Raw genomic sequence first — 18,095 nt, forward strand, 5'->3', positions numbered from 1 at the left:
GACACCTAAGAGAGTTTATTTGACTATTACAATACGATACATGATATAATTAATATTTTTTTTAATTTCTATTAGCATCACATAAATCCCTTAATCTTAACATCTTAATATATGTAAAGTTGTACAGTTGAAATATTGCTTTGTTTAACTTATTATTTTCATTCAAAATAACCAACATTCCACAAAGTTTGAATATTTCAAAAGTTAGGAAAAAGAAAACCTAGTATGCTCAATGTTGATGGTTAATGGTAGAAAACTAGTGGCCCAGCCTTAATCTGAAACTTTGAATGATGACCTAACTTCAAAAGCAAGAGGGATCTCATGGAGGGTTGTTTTAGTTGACGGAGAACATCCAATTTTATTTCATGTAGTGTGTACTACAACACCAACCTCGAGCACAGGCTGCTCACTCAGGTTATTTGCTAAAGCACACCCACTAGCCAAACCTCTAATAAAGGGCGGGTGAGAAAAGTTGAGTTTTGCACGATCATCATGTATCATACCAGCCATCCTATCATATGATAAAGCTACTTCAACATCTAATTCATAGGTACAATTACACATCCTTTTATTTCCTTTTTTACAATTTTGGCACTCCACCTACCTAAAAGCACTCTGTGCACGCCTCTGTACATCACTTAAAAGGGGGAATTACCAAGATGTTTGCCCAAAGTTTTTTCAAATAAGCTTATAACGTACATCAGATAAAATGTTAGAATTTATATTTTTTGCTAATATATTGAACCACTGATGGTTCTCCAACCTCACGCAGAAAGTACAGAAGTGTGCAGATAGTGCCTTTAGGCAGGTGGAGTGCCAAAATTGAAAATAACAAAGGATTGAAAGGATTTTTAATTGTACCTATGATTGAGATGTTGAAGTAGCCTTATCAAATGACAGAATGACTGGTATCATACATGATGATTGTGCCAAACTCAATTTTTTTTACCGGTGGCATATTAGAGGTTTGGCCCATGGGTGTGCTTTAGCAAATAACCTGGGTGAGCAACGTATGCTGGAGGTTGGTGTTGTAGTACGGACTACTTGAAATAAAATTGGATGTTCTCGGTCAACTACAACAACCCTCGGTGAGATCCCTCTTGCTTTTGAAGTTAGGTCACCATTCAACTTTGAGATACTAATGAGTGGAGAATACTAATGATGCCAAACATCAAATGATGAGCAGCTTCCTTGTTAGATCTTAACGTTCATTGAATCAGTATTTGTAGCATCAAATATCCTTTACTAGCAATATACACTTCTATATTTCAAATCCACATGAAGGAAAGCAACACGAGAGAGTATGATATTAATCACAACAATAATCAAAATAACTAAAACGAATGAATATAATCCAAAAATAGTCTTCATTACATATAAACATAAATTTAGTCTTTTCCACCAAAACACATACACAAGCTAGGGGCAAACCTAAGCCAAAATAACCAACATTCCACAAAGTTTGAATATTTCAAAAGTTAGGAAAAAGAAAGCCTAGTAAGCTCAATGTTGATGGTTAATGGTAGAAAACTAGTGGATCAGACTTAATACCAAATAAAAATTGTTAAAAACCTCCTTGCTCTTCAATAATTAACTCCATAACATATCAGATATAATTCTTCAAGAACACAAAAGTCGTTTAGTGGCACATTTGTCAAATTATGTGGTTTCGCATGAGTGTTTGCATCTAGGAGTGTAGAATCTGAAACTTTAAATGGTGACCTAACTTCAAAAGCAAGAGGGATCTCATCGAGGGTGGTTGTAGTTGACCGAGAACTTCCAATTTTATTTCATGTAGTGTGTACTACAACACCAACCTCGAGCACAGGGTGCTCAACCGGGTTATTTACTAAAGCACACCCACTAGCCAAACCTCTAATAAGCGACGCGTAAGAAAAGTTGAGTTTGGCACGATCATCTTATATGATACCAGCCATCCTATCATATGATAAGGCTACTTAAACATCTGAATCATAAGTACAATTACAAATTCTTTTAATTCCTTTTTTTTCAACTTTGGCACTCCTCCTACCTAAAGGCACTCTTTGCACACCTCCGTACTTTCTGCTTGTGTTTGGAGAACCATCCGTAGTTCAACATATTAGCAAAAAATATGAGATTCTAACATTTTATCTAATGTACGTTATAAGTTTTTTGAAAAAACTTCCTCCAAACATCTTGGCAATTCCCCCCTTTTAAGTATAGTAATATTTACCAATAAATACATCGATTTGAGTAATTAAAATACTCAAAACATATATACTTTATTAGTCACCGTGGTAATATACTCATATATATATATATATATACTTTATTAGTCAACCTGATAATATAACTATACTTAAAACGGGGAATTACGAAGATGTTTGCCAAAACTTTTTTCAAACAAGCTTATGACGTACATTTGATAAAATGTTAGAATCTCATATGTTTTTCTAATATGTTGAACCACGGATGGCTCTCCAACCTCAGGCGGAAAGTATAGAGATGTGCAGAGAGTGCCTTTAGGCAGGTGGAGTGCAAATTTTTTTTTTAAAAAAAAGGAATTGAAAGGATTTGTAATTGTACGTATGATTTAGATGTTGCAGTAGCCTTATCATATGATAGGATGGCTCGTATCATACATGATGATTGTGCCAAACTCAACTTTTCTCACCCGCCCCTTATTAGAGGTTTGGCTAGTGGGTGTGCTTTAGCAAATAACCCCGGTGAGCCGCGTGTGCTCGAGGTTCGTGTTGTATTATAGACTACATGAAATAAAATTGGAAGTTCTCTGTCAACTACAACAACCCTCGATGAGATCTCTCTTGTTTTTGAAGTTAGTTCACCATTCAAAGTTTCAGATTCTACACTCCTAGATGCAAACACTCTTGCGAAACCCCAAAATTTGACAAATGTGCCACTAAACGACTTTGGTGTTATTTTACAATTATGTGATATGTGGTGGAGTTAAATTTAATAGCAACAAGTCTTTTAAGTCATCTTATTTGATATTAAGGCTAAACCACTAGTTGTATACCATTAACAATCGATATTGAACACACTAGATTATCTTGTTCCGAACTTTAAAAATTATGGAATGTTGGTCATTTTGGTTTATGTTTACAACTAGTTTGTGTATGTGTTTTGTTAGACAAGACTAATTTTATGTTTGAATCTAATGAAGACTATTTTCGAATTATATTCATTTCTTTATTTTATTATGATTATTGTCGTTGTTAATGTTATACTCTTGTATGTTGCTTTTTTCATGGGAGTTTAAATCTGGAAAAGTATATTGCTATTAGAGGATATTTGATGTTACAAATATTTATTTGATGAGCCTCACCATCTTACAAGAAAGTTGATCATGATTTGATCATTCACGTATTTGTATTCTAAACTCATGAGTATATGAAAGATGGTGAGGATTTACTGTTCCATTAGCATCTCAAGTTGGTTAGTATTACAATAAGTAGCACATTTCCATAAGGGATATATATCTATATATAGGTGCAACATATGAACCTAAAAAAATTATGTTATAAAATTGCTTTTAAGTTTTTTATAATTAAAAAAGTTATTTAAAACTCAAAAAATTTTAATGAATTTATTTAAACTATTCTTATTATAGTTTTAAAGATTTAATAAACAAGACACTGATTATATAAGTCACTAATTACCTAATTGACCATTTTTCATATTAGATAGTATTAACACTTATATGGGGTGTGTGTGTGGGTGTGTGTGTGTATGCCTTTCAATCTTGTTTTGCTTTTGAATAACTTAAAACCAAAACTCCAAACCTAAAACAAACCCATTAAGGTTTTAGTTAATAAAAAAAAAATTAAAGATCTTATACAAAATAGCTCCTTCAAATAAATACCAATGAGTAGATATATATGTTCTTAGGTAATCTAAATTTGTTTAACATTTGTTTCCAAATGAATTTATGAGCATAAAGTTGTAAAAATCACCATGTTCACAAAATTATAGAAGGTCATGTTCAAGCTCCACAACAGATGCTAAGACTCGGAAACAAATGTTGAAGGAAGAGCCTTGTATAAGCTCGGAAAACACGGACAGAGAAGATGTTGCCATTACTAGACTAGTATATCCACGTTTGAGGTTAAATGTATCATAAATCTCAAATAAACTTTGATATAACTTATTCATCTTTATCATTGGTTTATTATTAACCATATTCTTTGTCGAATAGAAACAACTAATTAAGATGACCATATAAAGGAGTCATATTAGCTATTGACCTTTTTTCCCAAAAATATTATGCTACAAAATGATTAGTTTCTTGTTCTAATCTTATAAATTCTCTCAAAGTGCATCGAAACGTACAACATATATAAATTATTAACATTTTAACAAAGGTGTCTCTTCATATATATGTAACATCACAAAACTAGCTATTTCATTTCATTAATTTCTAATATGTGGTTTTTTTATTTATATTTTCAACTTTTGTGGGAAAAATTATAAGACGTCTTGGCCACATTCTATGTTAAAATTGCTAGTGTGAAATGGGAAAGTACCTAATATAGTCTTGTAAACCATATTCTTCATTGTTTATGAAACTATATCACCAGACTTATTATAGAAAAGGGCACTTCCTTTGGAGACTATTAAGATTGAATCAACTAGTATCCATTATTCGTGGCCCAACACCCTCACCCAATGTGCATTTGACACATATATACTTTATTTATATTTTCATCAACAACATCATCAGTTCTTGGAAATGAAAAACAATAGCCAAAATTGAAATTTAGCATAAATAATTCTTAATGAAAACAGAGTGACTATGAAATTGGAATATAGAGATATATCCAGACATAAAAGATGCAATCAGAGTCCAACAAAAAAAATTGAATGTGATGATATTGCACTTAGTTATTATAATCATTCAAGGCCTAACATATATAATAGATGGGTTGTATATACATATATAGGAAAAGAAGAAACTCCCATCAAAGATGAGGCTCAATTATAATAAATTTTCAATGCGACATAATACTTGGCCTCTATAAACACAAATTGTATACAAAACATGAATTAAAATTAAGGGGTTCAAGAGAACAAATAAAGCTTGATTCACCTTTAGTAATTAATTTAAACTCTCAAAATTTATACTATAATCATAATAGAAAAAGTTAATAATTATTGTATTATCGAAAATTTCATGTATGTATAGATTAAGCTTCTTTTCTTTAAAGTATAAAAAATTATAGTTAGCCAAATCATATCCATAATAAAATTATTCTTTTCCAAATTTGTCTTTTGCAACAAAATTGAATACTGTAATATTTTATACGTGACCAATTTATGGATTTCGTTTCCATTATTTAAAAAATTAAATTGAATCATACAATACGGAATACTCTTCAATATATATACATAATCATATTCAAAAATGAAGAATTGGATTTTTAGCATTATAATATCTCATTTTATTCGATTGATATTTATGTTCTCTGTTCAGTTAAGGATATGTACATACATACATACATATATATATATATATATACATGTTATATTATTTATATTAATACACGTATTTGCCAAATATATATTTGAATTTTAGTTTTATTTAATGTAAATGAATCCCAGTTTATATATATAACGAATTTTCACTATTGTTATCTTTTACCAACTATTATAGCTAACGTTATTAAACGATTCTCTAGCATGACTTACTATTTTTAAATTAACAAAATTATATCAAGTTTGTCCGGTACAACCTTAGTACATAATAGTATATTATTACTTTAAAATTCAATAATTACAAAATAATAATATATCTCTTTTGAAGGGAGTCACTCAAAGAGATTGTTATTATCACTTGCAAATTGAGCCGACTCTAACAGCTTGGACAATAACTTCCCCTTGCAATATGTTGCTTAGAACCTCTCAATTCCTTCAGCTTGACTCCCTACAAGAAAAATTCATGAAAATTAAAACATTGAAAACAGCAGACAAAAATGACCGAAAACGGTCAAAAATGACCGTCAAAATTAAACGGTCAATACTAACCGGTCAGATTTATTCGGTCAAAAATAACAAATTTAACTTGACCGGAGACAGCTAAAATCCACTAAGCTATGACTGACCGGCTATTCCGCTCAAAAATAACTAAATTGACCACATCCGATCAAAAAAACTAAGATTGACCGGAAATGGCAGTAAATTTTAACCGTTTCTGTTGTAGTGACTCCTAGAATTCGTTTTTCCTTGAACCCTTTGCAATGCAGAACCGAAGAAACTAATCTATCCGCCTCCCTTGTTCTATATGTACAACTCTTTCTCACTTTCACTGGCTCCCAAATACAATCTTTTAAATACAATGAGGAGAATGATTCCAACTCAATCTATATTCTCTAAAATAATATGTTAACACTAGACAATCAAGCTTGGTATTTAAAAGAATTTGAATCGATCCAAACCATATCCTATATTTTCGGAAATTAATTTTTATATTAATTCAGTGAGCTTCAACTTAATTATGAGAGAATTCACAATTCGAAATCCTAACCATGTTTATAACTCGCTCTTGAATTCTACGTAGTCTTTTCCGAAAATCAGGTCAAGTTCCAATTTTCGAATATGAAAATAGGTCGAGAAATAATGACCTTAATACAACAACTTGGTTAATCCACAAACCCACCATAGGCCCCCAAAAAATTATGATTTGTTGGTATAATTGGTAGTACTTAAATTCCTTACGTGCTCGTAGGATGAAAAGGATAGCCCAGAGGCATAGATCGTACCTCTCTAGCCATTGTAGGATAACATCAGCTAGCTTCATGTTTCCTTCTCTGAACTGTTCCCATTATGGTATAATACAACCAATCTTCGTGTCTCCACCTCAGGAAACTTGACTAATCAAGCTTTCGAGATTTAGTTTTGAATACGAAATATGGCAACCCGTGACAACACGAGTCTTTTTCAAAAATCACATCAAGTCCCAATTAAATACGAAAATAAGGAAAAATATACTGACCCAAATACAACAACTTGTAATACACAAGCACACCACACGCCCGAAAACTTAGGATTCACAATCTCCCATTTTTTGATGATTACCCACTAATTTCAAGAGTATTACTCGGCGTGAATATGTTTACACCTGGACACAACATGGAAATAACCAATATAACGAAGAATATTAACAAATAAAACAACATATCCAAATTTCCCAAATAAATAACTTAACATAAAACAAACATAAATAACCATGTCTTGTTGTCAATACAACACTTTAAAATCAACATAAAAATATCCAAGCACTTGCTGAAATTCAGAAAAAGATATCCAAACATTAATTAAAGGAAAACAACACCATAATTAAGTGATCAAAACAAAGAGGAAGATTGGCAATACTAGAAAGAGGTTGGTGAGAATTATGACCATGTTCACAAAACTTATAGAGGATGAGGTTCAAGCTCGGCAACAGATATTGAAGAACTTGGTATAAGCTTGGAAACAGATGCCGAAGAACTTGGTATAAGATGGTAAACCCTCAAATAGAAGATGTCACTACCATTACTTACCCCTTAAAGGTATCATAAAACTCAAATAAACTTGTATATAATTATTTCCTCTTAATCATTAGATTATTATTAAGGAAATTCTTTGTGAAGTAGAAACATTAACTAAGGTGACTATATAAAGGAGTCATATTAGCTACACACCTTTCTGCCCAAAAAGATTATTCTGCAAGATGAATAGTTCGTGTTTTAACCTCATAAATTCTCTCAAAGGGCATGGAGAACTACAACATATATTAATGATTAACCTGTTAACAAAGGTGTCACTTCATATATATGTAACATCACAAAACTAGAGGTCTCCATAGTCTGTGATTTTGACATGACATTAGGTTTCCAATGTATATACCATATATCTTTTGCTTATTTTGCAACCAATTACCTTGACTTCATACCATATACTCCCTCTGTCCCTCTCATTTCTTTACAGTTACTATTTTGGGATGTCCCTCTCATTTCTTTACATTACCATAAATAGTAAGTTTTTTCCATCATTACACCCACTATCTTCCCCCACTATCTCATATTTAACAATAAAAACTACTATTACACCCACTACTTTCATCCACTATCTCAAATCTATTATTAAATATTGATAGGTCCCACCACTTTACCCATTTTTCATCTAACTTTACTTATTTTTCATACATTGTCTTGGTCTCCGTGTCCCTTCCAATGTAAATAATTGAGGGGGACGGAGGGAGTATGTCTTTTGGGCATTGCCCACTCATAGAGAGCTAACTAACACCCACACAAAATTAGATGCAACAATCTAAGTTGGGGATTTTATTGAAGCAATAATATAAAATATTCAAATTTTGAGCTACATTTTCTAATTTCATACACATGCGGTTCATATTACCCTTGTAATATAATTTTTAACCATATTGTTTTTGAATTAAAAAAAGAGAAGATGTTAGTAACTATCTTCTTCAATAAGTATTAGTATACACACTTGTCATATATAAAGTTTGAGAATCAAATTTGTAATGGTAAAGAAAGAAAATTTAAGTGTTGTGAAAGGCTTCTTGCCCTCTCACGCCACTGCTTATGTGACCTGTCATGAAATTGATCCCTTCCTATATAAGAAAATTGTCAATGAAAGTGAATCCAAAGTAGAGTTAATATCATATATACATGATGTCAACTAAAACAATATTATATATTAAATTTGTAAACAATGATCTAAAATATTTTATGGTAGATAGTGCTGCACATAATAATTTTCAAGAAATATTATTGTATAATATAGTTGTCAACCAAATTTTTTTAAAAATTAAATTGAGAAAAACTCAAAAAAATCTCCTAGAAATTTTAAAACTAAATCGTATAATATATATACTAACCAAGCGGAGCATTATATGAATTTTATTTTTTATTTCGTAATTCCAGAAACTTACAAAATAATAAATATCTATCGGATATTTGTAAACTAAATAAACCAAAATAACCAAATGTTGAATATTTTGATTTTTTAAATTTCATGAATTTATTTTATAAATTTAAAATATTTAAATTTTGTAATCTCATATAATTATTTAAAAGCGAAAATATAGGAGGTATTTAAATCTATACAACAAAAAATATTAAAATATTGAATACCTTGTTACTTGTGCATATTATATTTAATTCACATATATATTTTGTAAATTTTTATAATTTAAATAGAATCAAGTGGTCATCTCACATCACTACAAGAAAAACAAGCTCATACAATTGTTTTTCACTATTGCCTTGTATGTGAATTTTCGGTTGACTATGGAGGAGCCGTGTGATTGAGAGAGACAACAGTTGAGGAACCCTTACTAGAACGAAGAAACACAATTGTTTGACGGTGCTTGTTGAAATGTAAAAGAAACAATAGTTTTAATATACACTACTGTTGTTGGAAACAAATACAAACAAATACATGCAATGATTTGACCAAATAGACAACTGTCAATAGATGTCAAGCAAGAGTGCCAAAGTTCATTTAATAACTACTTCAAACAACGGTTATTTTAGTACCATGTTATTTGAAAGCATAGCCACAACATGTTATAAAAAAATTTGGTATCTTAGATTTTGTTAGACAAGCAGTTGAACCACAAGTATTGTAACTAAACCAGAATACTTTGTTAAAATAATTATGGTTAACGTTGTCTGAAAGGTCTTTACACCATAGTTTTAGTTTTAACTGCCATTGTAATTTAGGTTTTCAAACAACACTTTCATCTTCTAAATGTGACCTTGTTTAGAAAATAAAAACTGTAGTATGAAAGCATAGCCACAATAGGTTAGGTCTTAACCATAGTTATTTATATTTGACAGAATGGTTTAAATATAACTTGTCCTCGAAACCAAAGTATTTACATAATTCCAAATTCTAAAAACTAGATACAAAACTAATTTGATCACTTGCGTTTTTTTTAGTTGGGTTGATATATATCACCGTCGCGAACAACTTCTTGACCCTGTTCTTCAAGTCCAGATGGTATGACCTAGCGTGCACTTGTAATTAAAATGAAGCATATATCAGTTAGGACCAAGATTTTTATGAACCATATAACTATCACAAATAATTGAAGTCTTGTAAGAAGAGATAATTACCTGGAAGCTGCCATCACCAATGCAAGCAATTACTCTTTGATTCTCGTCAGCTTGTGCATATACCCGAGTGTTGCACCAACAAACCAACCGATGGATCCATATTGCATTTGTAATTCATACCTTCATTTATTATCATCCCTAAGGTTAAACAAATGCAAACAAAATGTAGGAGAAAACTAAATAGTAGGAGGAGAGTTTACCCACATCCGGTTGGCAAATTTAATTAGCACATGGGAGACGTTAGGAAAAGATACACTATCAAGATATCGTAGATTGTTTCCACGATTTTCTTCTCCTTTTTGTGCTAGCTAGAAGCAAAGTGGTTTCGTTGCCTTTATCAACCACAAGATTAGCTTTCTCCTGAACTTAATTGATATTTTGAAGTGCGACACTCGGAAGCATAGTGACCATATTTTTGACAACTATAACACTTAGAATTTGATTTGTCATACCTTGGAATATATCTACCTCTTTCACGACCTCTTGAATTTCTTGTCTCGTACAATCTTTTATCTTTTTTATTTTCCTCCCTTTGTTGGCCACATCCTCTTCCTTGTCCATGTAGAAATCCTCTTCCACGTCCTCGTCAACGACCTCTTTGACTCCTTCTGTATCTTCCATCATTATCTTTGAAAGATAATTTTGCCTGTAAGTCTTGTTCAATCGGCTCATTCTTTTTAAATATTTTCTTCATGGCCTTGTAGTGATCCCATAAGCTCATCAATAGTCATTTCATCTATATCTTTAGCCTCGTTAATTGCAACGACTTTGTAATCAAATTTAGAGTCAAGTGAACGAAGAACTTTTCAATAACACGAACATCACTTACCTCTTCTCCATTACTTTTCATTTCATTGACAACGGTCAAGACCCTTGAAAAACGATCCGAGATTAGTTCGGATTCCTTCATTCGCAAGGCCTCAAATTCATCATGAAGTGTTTGTAACCGAACTCTGTTTACTTTAGCATCTCCACTAAAATAAGATTTGAGAGTATTCCAAACTTTCTTTGATGTTGTTGGAAGCCACTTTTTATCATAACTCATCCAAACATTGATGAATGATCATGATCGCCTTTTGATCCTTCATTCTTTGGGCTTAAGAACTTCATTCAAATTTGCTTCATTTTCGAGCACCTCCAATCCTTTTTCCATAATTTCCCACACATCATGTGCTCCAAGGACTGCCTTCATACAAATGCACCAATTCTCATAATTTTCTTTGGTGAACTTTTCCATTTGCCATGGATACATTCCATTTCCCATGATCTCCTTCTTTTTTACGCCACACAAGACATCTTTGAAGACAAGTAGAGCCTTTGGCTCTTGATACCAGTTTGTTGGAAGAAATGATCTCACTAAAACTCACACAAGACTATCTAGGAGAAGAAGTGTATTACATGAAATTTTACTTTATTACAATTGACTTTGTAAAAGGCTTTATATAGGACCCCATAGAAGAATCTACACACTTACTTAATTGCTAGATAATTCTTATACTCCAAAAGACTTCACTTGAACATTCTAGAGATTACATGTATCTAGACCAATACATTGAACATAGAAATATACTAATACATGTACCACCCTTATTCTAGAAACTCTCACATACTTCTATCATTTTAATAGTCAAAAATATATTATTTATTTTTAAAACCCAAGGTGGTGGCATGAAAATAGGAGAACAAATAGAAACAACCCAGACTAGTTCAAACTACTAACACTCATCCACTAACTCCTACAAACCCTCAACTACATCTGACTTATTCTTGCTCCTAGTACATGCCTACTAACACTCATCCACTAACTCCTACAAACCTTCAACTACATCTGACTTATTCTTGCTCCTAGTACATGCTAATTAACAGCAAGGTTCAAACATTAAATTCAAAAACACATAAACCAAATACTTAGATAACAACTATATTTAAAATTATTTCAACATTTCTTTATTAGTGTGTATGATAGAGTGTATACTTTTGTGATTTTTTGAAATTTTTTCTTGTGAACAAAAACGCATACTTAAGTTTGTTCTTCAAAAACTTCGTGCAAACATCTTGGTAATTCCCCCTTCTAAGTACAGTTATATTTACTAATAAATACATCAATTTGAGTAATAAAAATACTCAAAACATATATACTTTACTAGTCAACCTGGTAATATACTCAAAATAGATATACTTTATTAGTCAACCTGATAATATAACTACACTTAAATGGGGAATTACCAAGATGTTTGCTCAAAGTTTTTTCAAATAAGCTTATAACGTACATCAGATAAAATGTTAGAATCTTATATTTTTTGCTAATATATTGAACCACCGACTCTCCAACCTCATGCAGAAAGTACACAAGTGTGCAGATAGTGCCTTTAGGCAGGTGGAGTGCCAAAATTGAAAAGAATAAAGGAATTGAAAGGATTTTTAATTGTACCTATGATTATGTTGAAGTAGCCTTATCATATGACAGAATGACTGGTATCATACATGATGATTGTGCCAAACTCAACTTTTCTTACCGGTAGCATATTAGAGGTTTGGCCCGTAGGTGTGCTTTAGCAAATAACCCGGGTGAACAACGTATGCTGGAGGTTGGTGTTGTAGTACAGACTACTTGAAATAAAATTGGATGTTCTCGGTCAACAACAACAACCCTCGATGAGATCCCTCTTGCTTTTGAAGTTAGGTCACCATTCAAGTTTTAGATACTAATGAGTGGAGAATACTAATGATGTCAAACATCAAATCATGAGCAGCTTCCTTGTTAGATCTTAACGCTCATTGAATCAGTATTTGTAGCATCATATATCCTTTACTAGCAATATACACTTCTATATTTCAAATGATATTAAGAACAACAATAATCAAAATAACTAAAACGAATGAATATAATCCAAAAATAGTCTTCATTACATTTAAACATAAATTTAGTCTTTTCCACCAAAACACATACACAAACTAGGGGCAAACCTAAGCCAAAATAACCAATATTCCACAAAGTTTGAATATTTCAAAAGTTAGGAAAAAGAAAGCCTAGTAAGCTCAATGTTGATGATTAATGGTAGAAAACTAGTGGATCAGACTTAATATCAACTAAAAATTGTTTAAAACCTCCTTGCTCTTCAATAATTAACTCCATAACATATCAGATAATTCTTCAAGAACACAAAAGTCGTTTAGTGGCACAATTGTCAAATTATGTGGTTTCGCATGAGTGTTTGCATCTAGGATTGTAGAATCTGAAACTTTAAATTGTGACCTAACTTCAAAAGCAAGAGGGATCTCATCGAGGGTTGTTGTAGTTGACCGAGAACTTCCAGTTTATTTCATGTAGTGTGTACTACAACACCAACCTCGAGCACAGGATGCTCAACCCGGTTATTTACTAAAGCACACCCAGTAGCCAAACCTCTAATAAGCGGCGCATAAGAATCATAAGTACAATTACAAATTCATATGATAGGATGGCTCGTATCATACATGATGATCGTGCCAAACTCAACTTTTCTCACCCGCCCCTTATTAGAGGTTTGGCTAGTGGGTGTGCTTTAGCAAATAACCCCGGTGAGCCGCGTGTGCTCGAGGTTGGTGTTGTATTATAGACTACATGAAATAAGATCGGAAGTTCTCCGTCAACTACAACAACCCTCGATGAGATCTCTCTTGCTTTTGAAGTTAGTTCACCATTCAAAGTTTCAGATTCTACACTCCTAGATGCAAACACTCTTGCGAAACCCCAAAATTTGACAAATGTCCCACTAAATGACTTTGGTGTTATTTTACAATTATGTGATATGTCGTGGAGTTCAATTTAAATAGCAACAAGTCTTTTAACTCATCTTATTTGATATTAAGGCTAAACCACTAGTTGTATAGCGTTAACAATAACATTGAACACACTAGATTATCTTGTTCCGAACTTTAAAAATTATGGAATGTTGGTCATTTTGGTTTATGTTTACACCTAGTTTGTGTATGTGTTTTGTCAGACAAGACTAATTTTATGTTTGAATCTAATGAAGACTATTTTCGAATTATATTCATTTCTTTATTTTATTATGATTATTGTCGTTGTTAATATTATACTCTTGTATGTTGCTTTTTTCGTGGGGAGTTTAAATCTGGAAAAGTATATTGCTATTAGAGGATATTTGATGTTACAAATACTTATTTGATGAGCCTCACCATCTTACAAGAAAGTTGATCATGATTTGATGATTCACGTATTTGTATTCTGAACTCATGAGTATATGAAGGATGGTGAGGATTTACTGTTCCATTAGCATCTCAAGTTGGTTAGTATTACAATGAGTAGCACATTTCCATAAGGGATATATATCTATATATAGGTGCAACATATGAACCTAAAAAAATTATTTTATAAAATTGCTTTTAAGTTTTTTATAATTAATAAAGTTATTTAAAACTCAAATATTTTTAATGAATTTATTTAAACTATTCTTATTATAGTTTTAAAGATTTAATAAACAAGATAATGATTATATAAGTCATTAATCACCTAATTGACCATTTTTCATATTAGATAGTATTAACACTTATATGGGGTGTGTGTGTGCGCCTTTCAATCTTGTTTTGCTTTTGAATAACTTGAAACCAAAACTCCAAACCTAAAACAAACCCATTAAGGTTTTAGTTAATTAAAAAAATTAAAGTTCTTATACAAAATAGCTCCTTCAAATAAATACCAATGAGTAGATATATATGTTCTTAGGTAATCTAAATTTGTTTAACATTTGTTTCCAAATGAATTTATGAGCATAAATCTGTAAAAATCACCATGTTCACAAAATTATTGAGGGTCATGTTCAAGCTCCACAACAGATGCTAAGACTTGGAAACAAATGTTGAAGGAAGAGCATGGTATAAGCTCGGAAAACACCGACAGAGAAGATGTTCGCATTACTAGACCAGTATATCCACGTTTGAGGTTAAATGTATCATAAATATCAAATAAACTTCGATATAACCTATTCATCTTTATCATTGGTTTATTATTAACCATATTCTTTGTCGAATAGTAACAACTAATTAAGATGATCGTCTAAAGGAGTCATATTAGCTATTGACCTTTCTTCCCAAAAATATTATGCTACAAAATGATTAGTTTCTTGTTCTAACCTTATATATTCTCTCAAAGTGCATCCAAACGTACAACATATATAAATTATTAACATTTTAACAAAGGTGTCTCTTCATATATATGTAACATCACAAAATTAGCTATTTTATTTCAATAATTTCTAAATGTTGTTTTTTTATTTATATTTTCAACTTTTGTGGGAATAATTATAAGACGTCTTGGCCACCTTCTATGTTAAAATTATTAGTGTGAAATGGAAAATTACCTAAGAAAGTTTTTTAAACCATATTCTTCATTGTTTATGAAACTATATCACCAGACTTATTAAAGAAAAAGGGCACTTTCTTTGGAGACTATTAAGATTGAATCAACTAGTGTCCATTATTGGTGGCCCAGCACCCTCACCCAATGTACATTTGACATATATATACTTGATTTATATTTTCATCAACAACATCATCAGTTCTTGGAAATGAAAAACAATACCAACATTGAAATTTAGCATAAATAATTCTTAATGAAAACAGAGTGACTATGAAATTGGAATATAGAGATATTTCCAGACATAAAAGATGCAATCAGAGTCCAACAAAAAAATTGAATGTGATGATATTGCACTTAGTTATTATAATCATTCAAGGCCTAACATATATAATAGATGGGTTGTATATACATAAATAGGAAAAGAAGAAACTCTCATCAAAGATGAGGCTCAATTATAATAAATTTTCAATGAGACTTAATACTTGGCCTCTATATACATAAATTGTATACAAAACATGAATTAAAATTAAGGGGTTCAAGAGGACTAATAAAGCTTGATTCACCTTTAGTTTTGAGGAACCAACAGCGCCCCAGGCGCCTCAAGTGTAAGAGTTTGTTACCCTGATGTTTATGAAGTGATATAATACACAAGTCTATGTATTGCTAATCTTTGTGCCTTGACTCCATCAAGAATTCTATGAAGAGATAGCCGCCGCTGCTTCAAGTCTTTTACAGGTCTCATCTAAATAACTAGTGTATTAGGGTTCTTAAACCTAGAAATTTCCATTTCATGAAAATGACAAAATTATCCTCCATATTTGTATTATTTAAATGATTTTAATAGTATATTAATATTTTAGGCAACAAACGCAAATATCAAATTGTAATTCTTATATGTATAATAATTTAGAATGTATATATCTATAAATATATGTTCCCTTATGTGTTGTTAAATCAAATATTTACAAAGCGTAATTAATTTAAACTCTCAAAATTTAGACTATAATCATAATAAAAGCAGTATAAATTTGGAAAAAGTTAATAATTATTGTATTATCTAAAATTTCATATATGTATAGATTAAGCTTCTATTCTATAAAGTATAAAAAATAATAATTAACCAAAATTATATTCATAATAAAATTATTCTTTTCCAAATTTGTCTTTAGCAAACAAATATGAATTCTGTAATATTTTATACTTGACCAATTTATGGATTTCGTTTCCATTATTTAAAAAATTAAATTGAATCATACTGAATACTATGATAATTAATATCATTATTATAATATTAAAATAAATAACTATAAGGCGGTTACTAAAAATAAAAAAATATATACATGATCATATTCAAAAATAAAGAATTGGATTTTTATCATTATAATATCTCATTTTATTCGATTGAAAAAAAATAAAAATATATATACATAATCATATTCAAAAATAAAGAATTGGATTTTTATCATTATAATATCTCATTTTATTTGATTGATATTTATGTTCTCTCGTTCAGTTAAGGATACACACACACACACACACACATATATACATGTTATATTATTTATATTAATACACGTATTTGCCAAATATATATTTGAATTTTAGTTTTATTTAATGTAAATGAATCCCAGTTTATATATATAATGAATTTTCACTATTGTTATCTTTTACCAACTATTATAGCTGACGTTATTAAACGAGTCTCTAGCATGGCTTACTATTTTTAAATTAACAAAATTATATCAAGTATGTCCTGTACCAACTTAGTAAATAATAGTATATTATTACTTTAAAATTCAATAATTACAAAATAATATTATATCTCTTTTGAAGGGAGTCACTCAAAGAGATTGTTATTATCACTTGCAAATTGAGCCGACTCTAACAAGCTTGGACAATAAATTCCCCTTGCAATATGTTGCTTAGAACCTCTCAATTCCTTCAGCTTGACTCACTACAAGAAAAATACATGAAAATTAAAACTTTGAAAACAGCAGACAAAAATGACCGAAAACGGTCAAAAATGGCAATCAAAATTAAACGGTCAATACTAACCGGTCAGATTTATTCGGTCAAAAATAAAAAATTTAATTTGACCGGAGATAGCTAAAATCCACTAAGTTATGGCTGACCCGCTATTCCTCTCAAAAATAACTAAATTGACCGCATCCGATAAAAAAAACTAAAATTGTCCGGAAATGGCAGTCAATTTTAACCGTTTCTGTTGTAGTGACTCCTAGAATTCGTTTTTCCTTGAACCCTATGCAATGCAGAACCGAAGAAACTAATCTATCCGCCTCCATTGTTCTATATGTACAACCCTTTCTCACTTTCACTAGCTCCCAAATACAATCTTTTAATCACAATGAGGAGAATGATTCCAACTCAATCTATATTCTCTAAAATTATATGTTAACACTAGACAATCAAGCTTGGTATTTGAAAGAATTTGAATCGATCCAAACCATATCCTATATTTTCAGAAATTTATTTTTATATTAATTCAGTGAGCTTCAACTTAATTATGAGAGAATTCACAATTCGAAATCCTAACCATGTATATAACTGGCTCTTGAATTCTACCTAGTCTTTTCTGAAAATCAGGT

Source organism: Daucus carota, chromosome 3 (genome assembly GCF_001625215.2).
Source record: "Daucus carota subsp. sativus chromosome 3, DH1 v3.0, whole genome shotgun sequence".
Classification (NCBI taxonomy): domain Eukaryota; kingdom Viridiplantae; phylum Streptophyta; class Magnoliopsida; order Apiales; family Apiaceae; genus Daucus; species Daucus carota.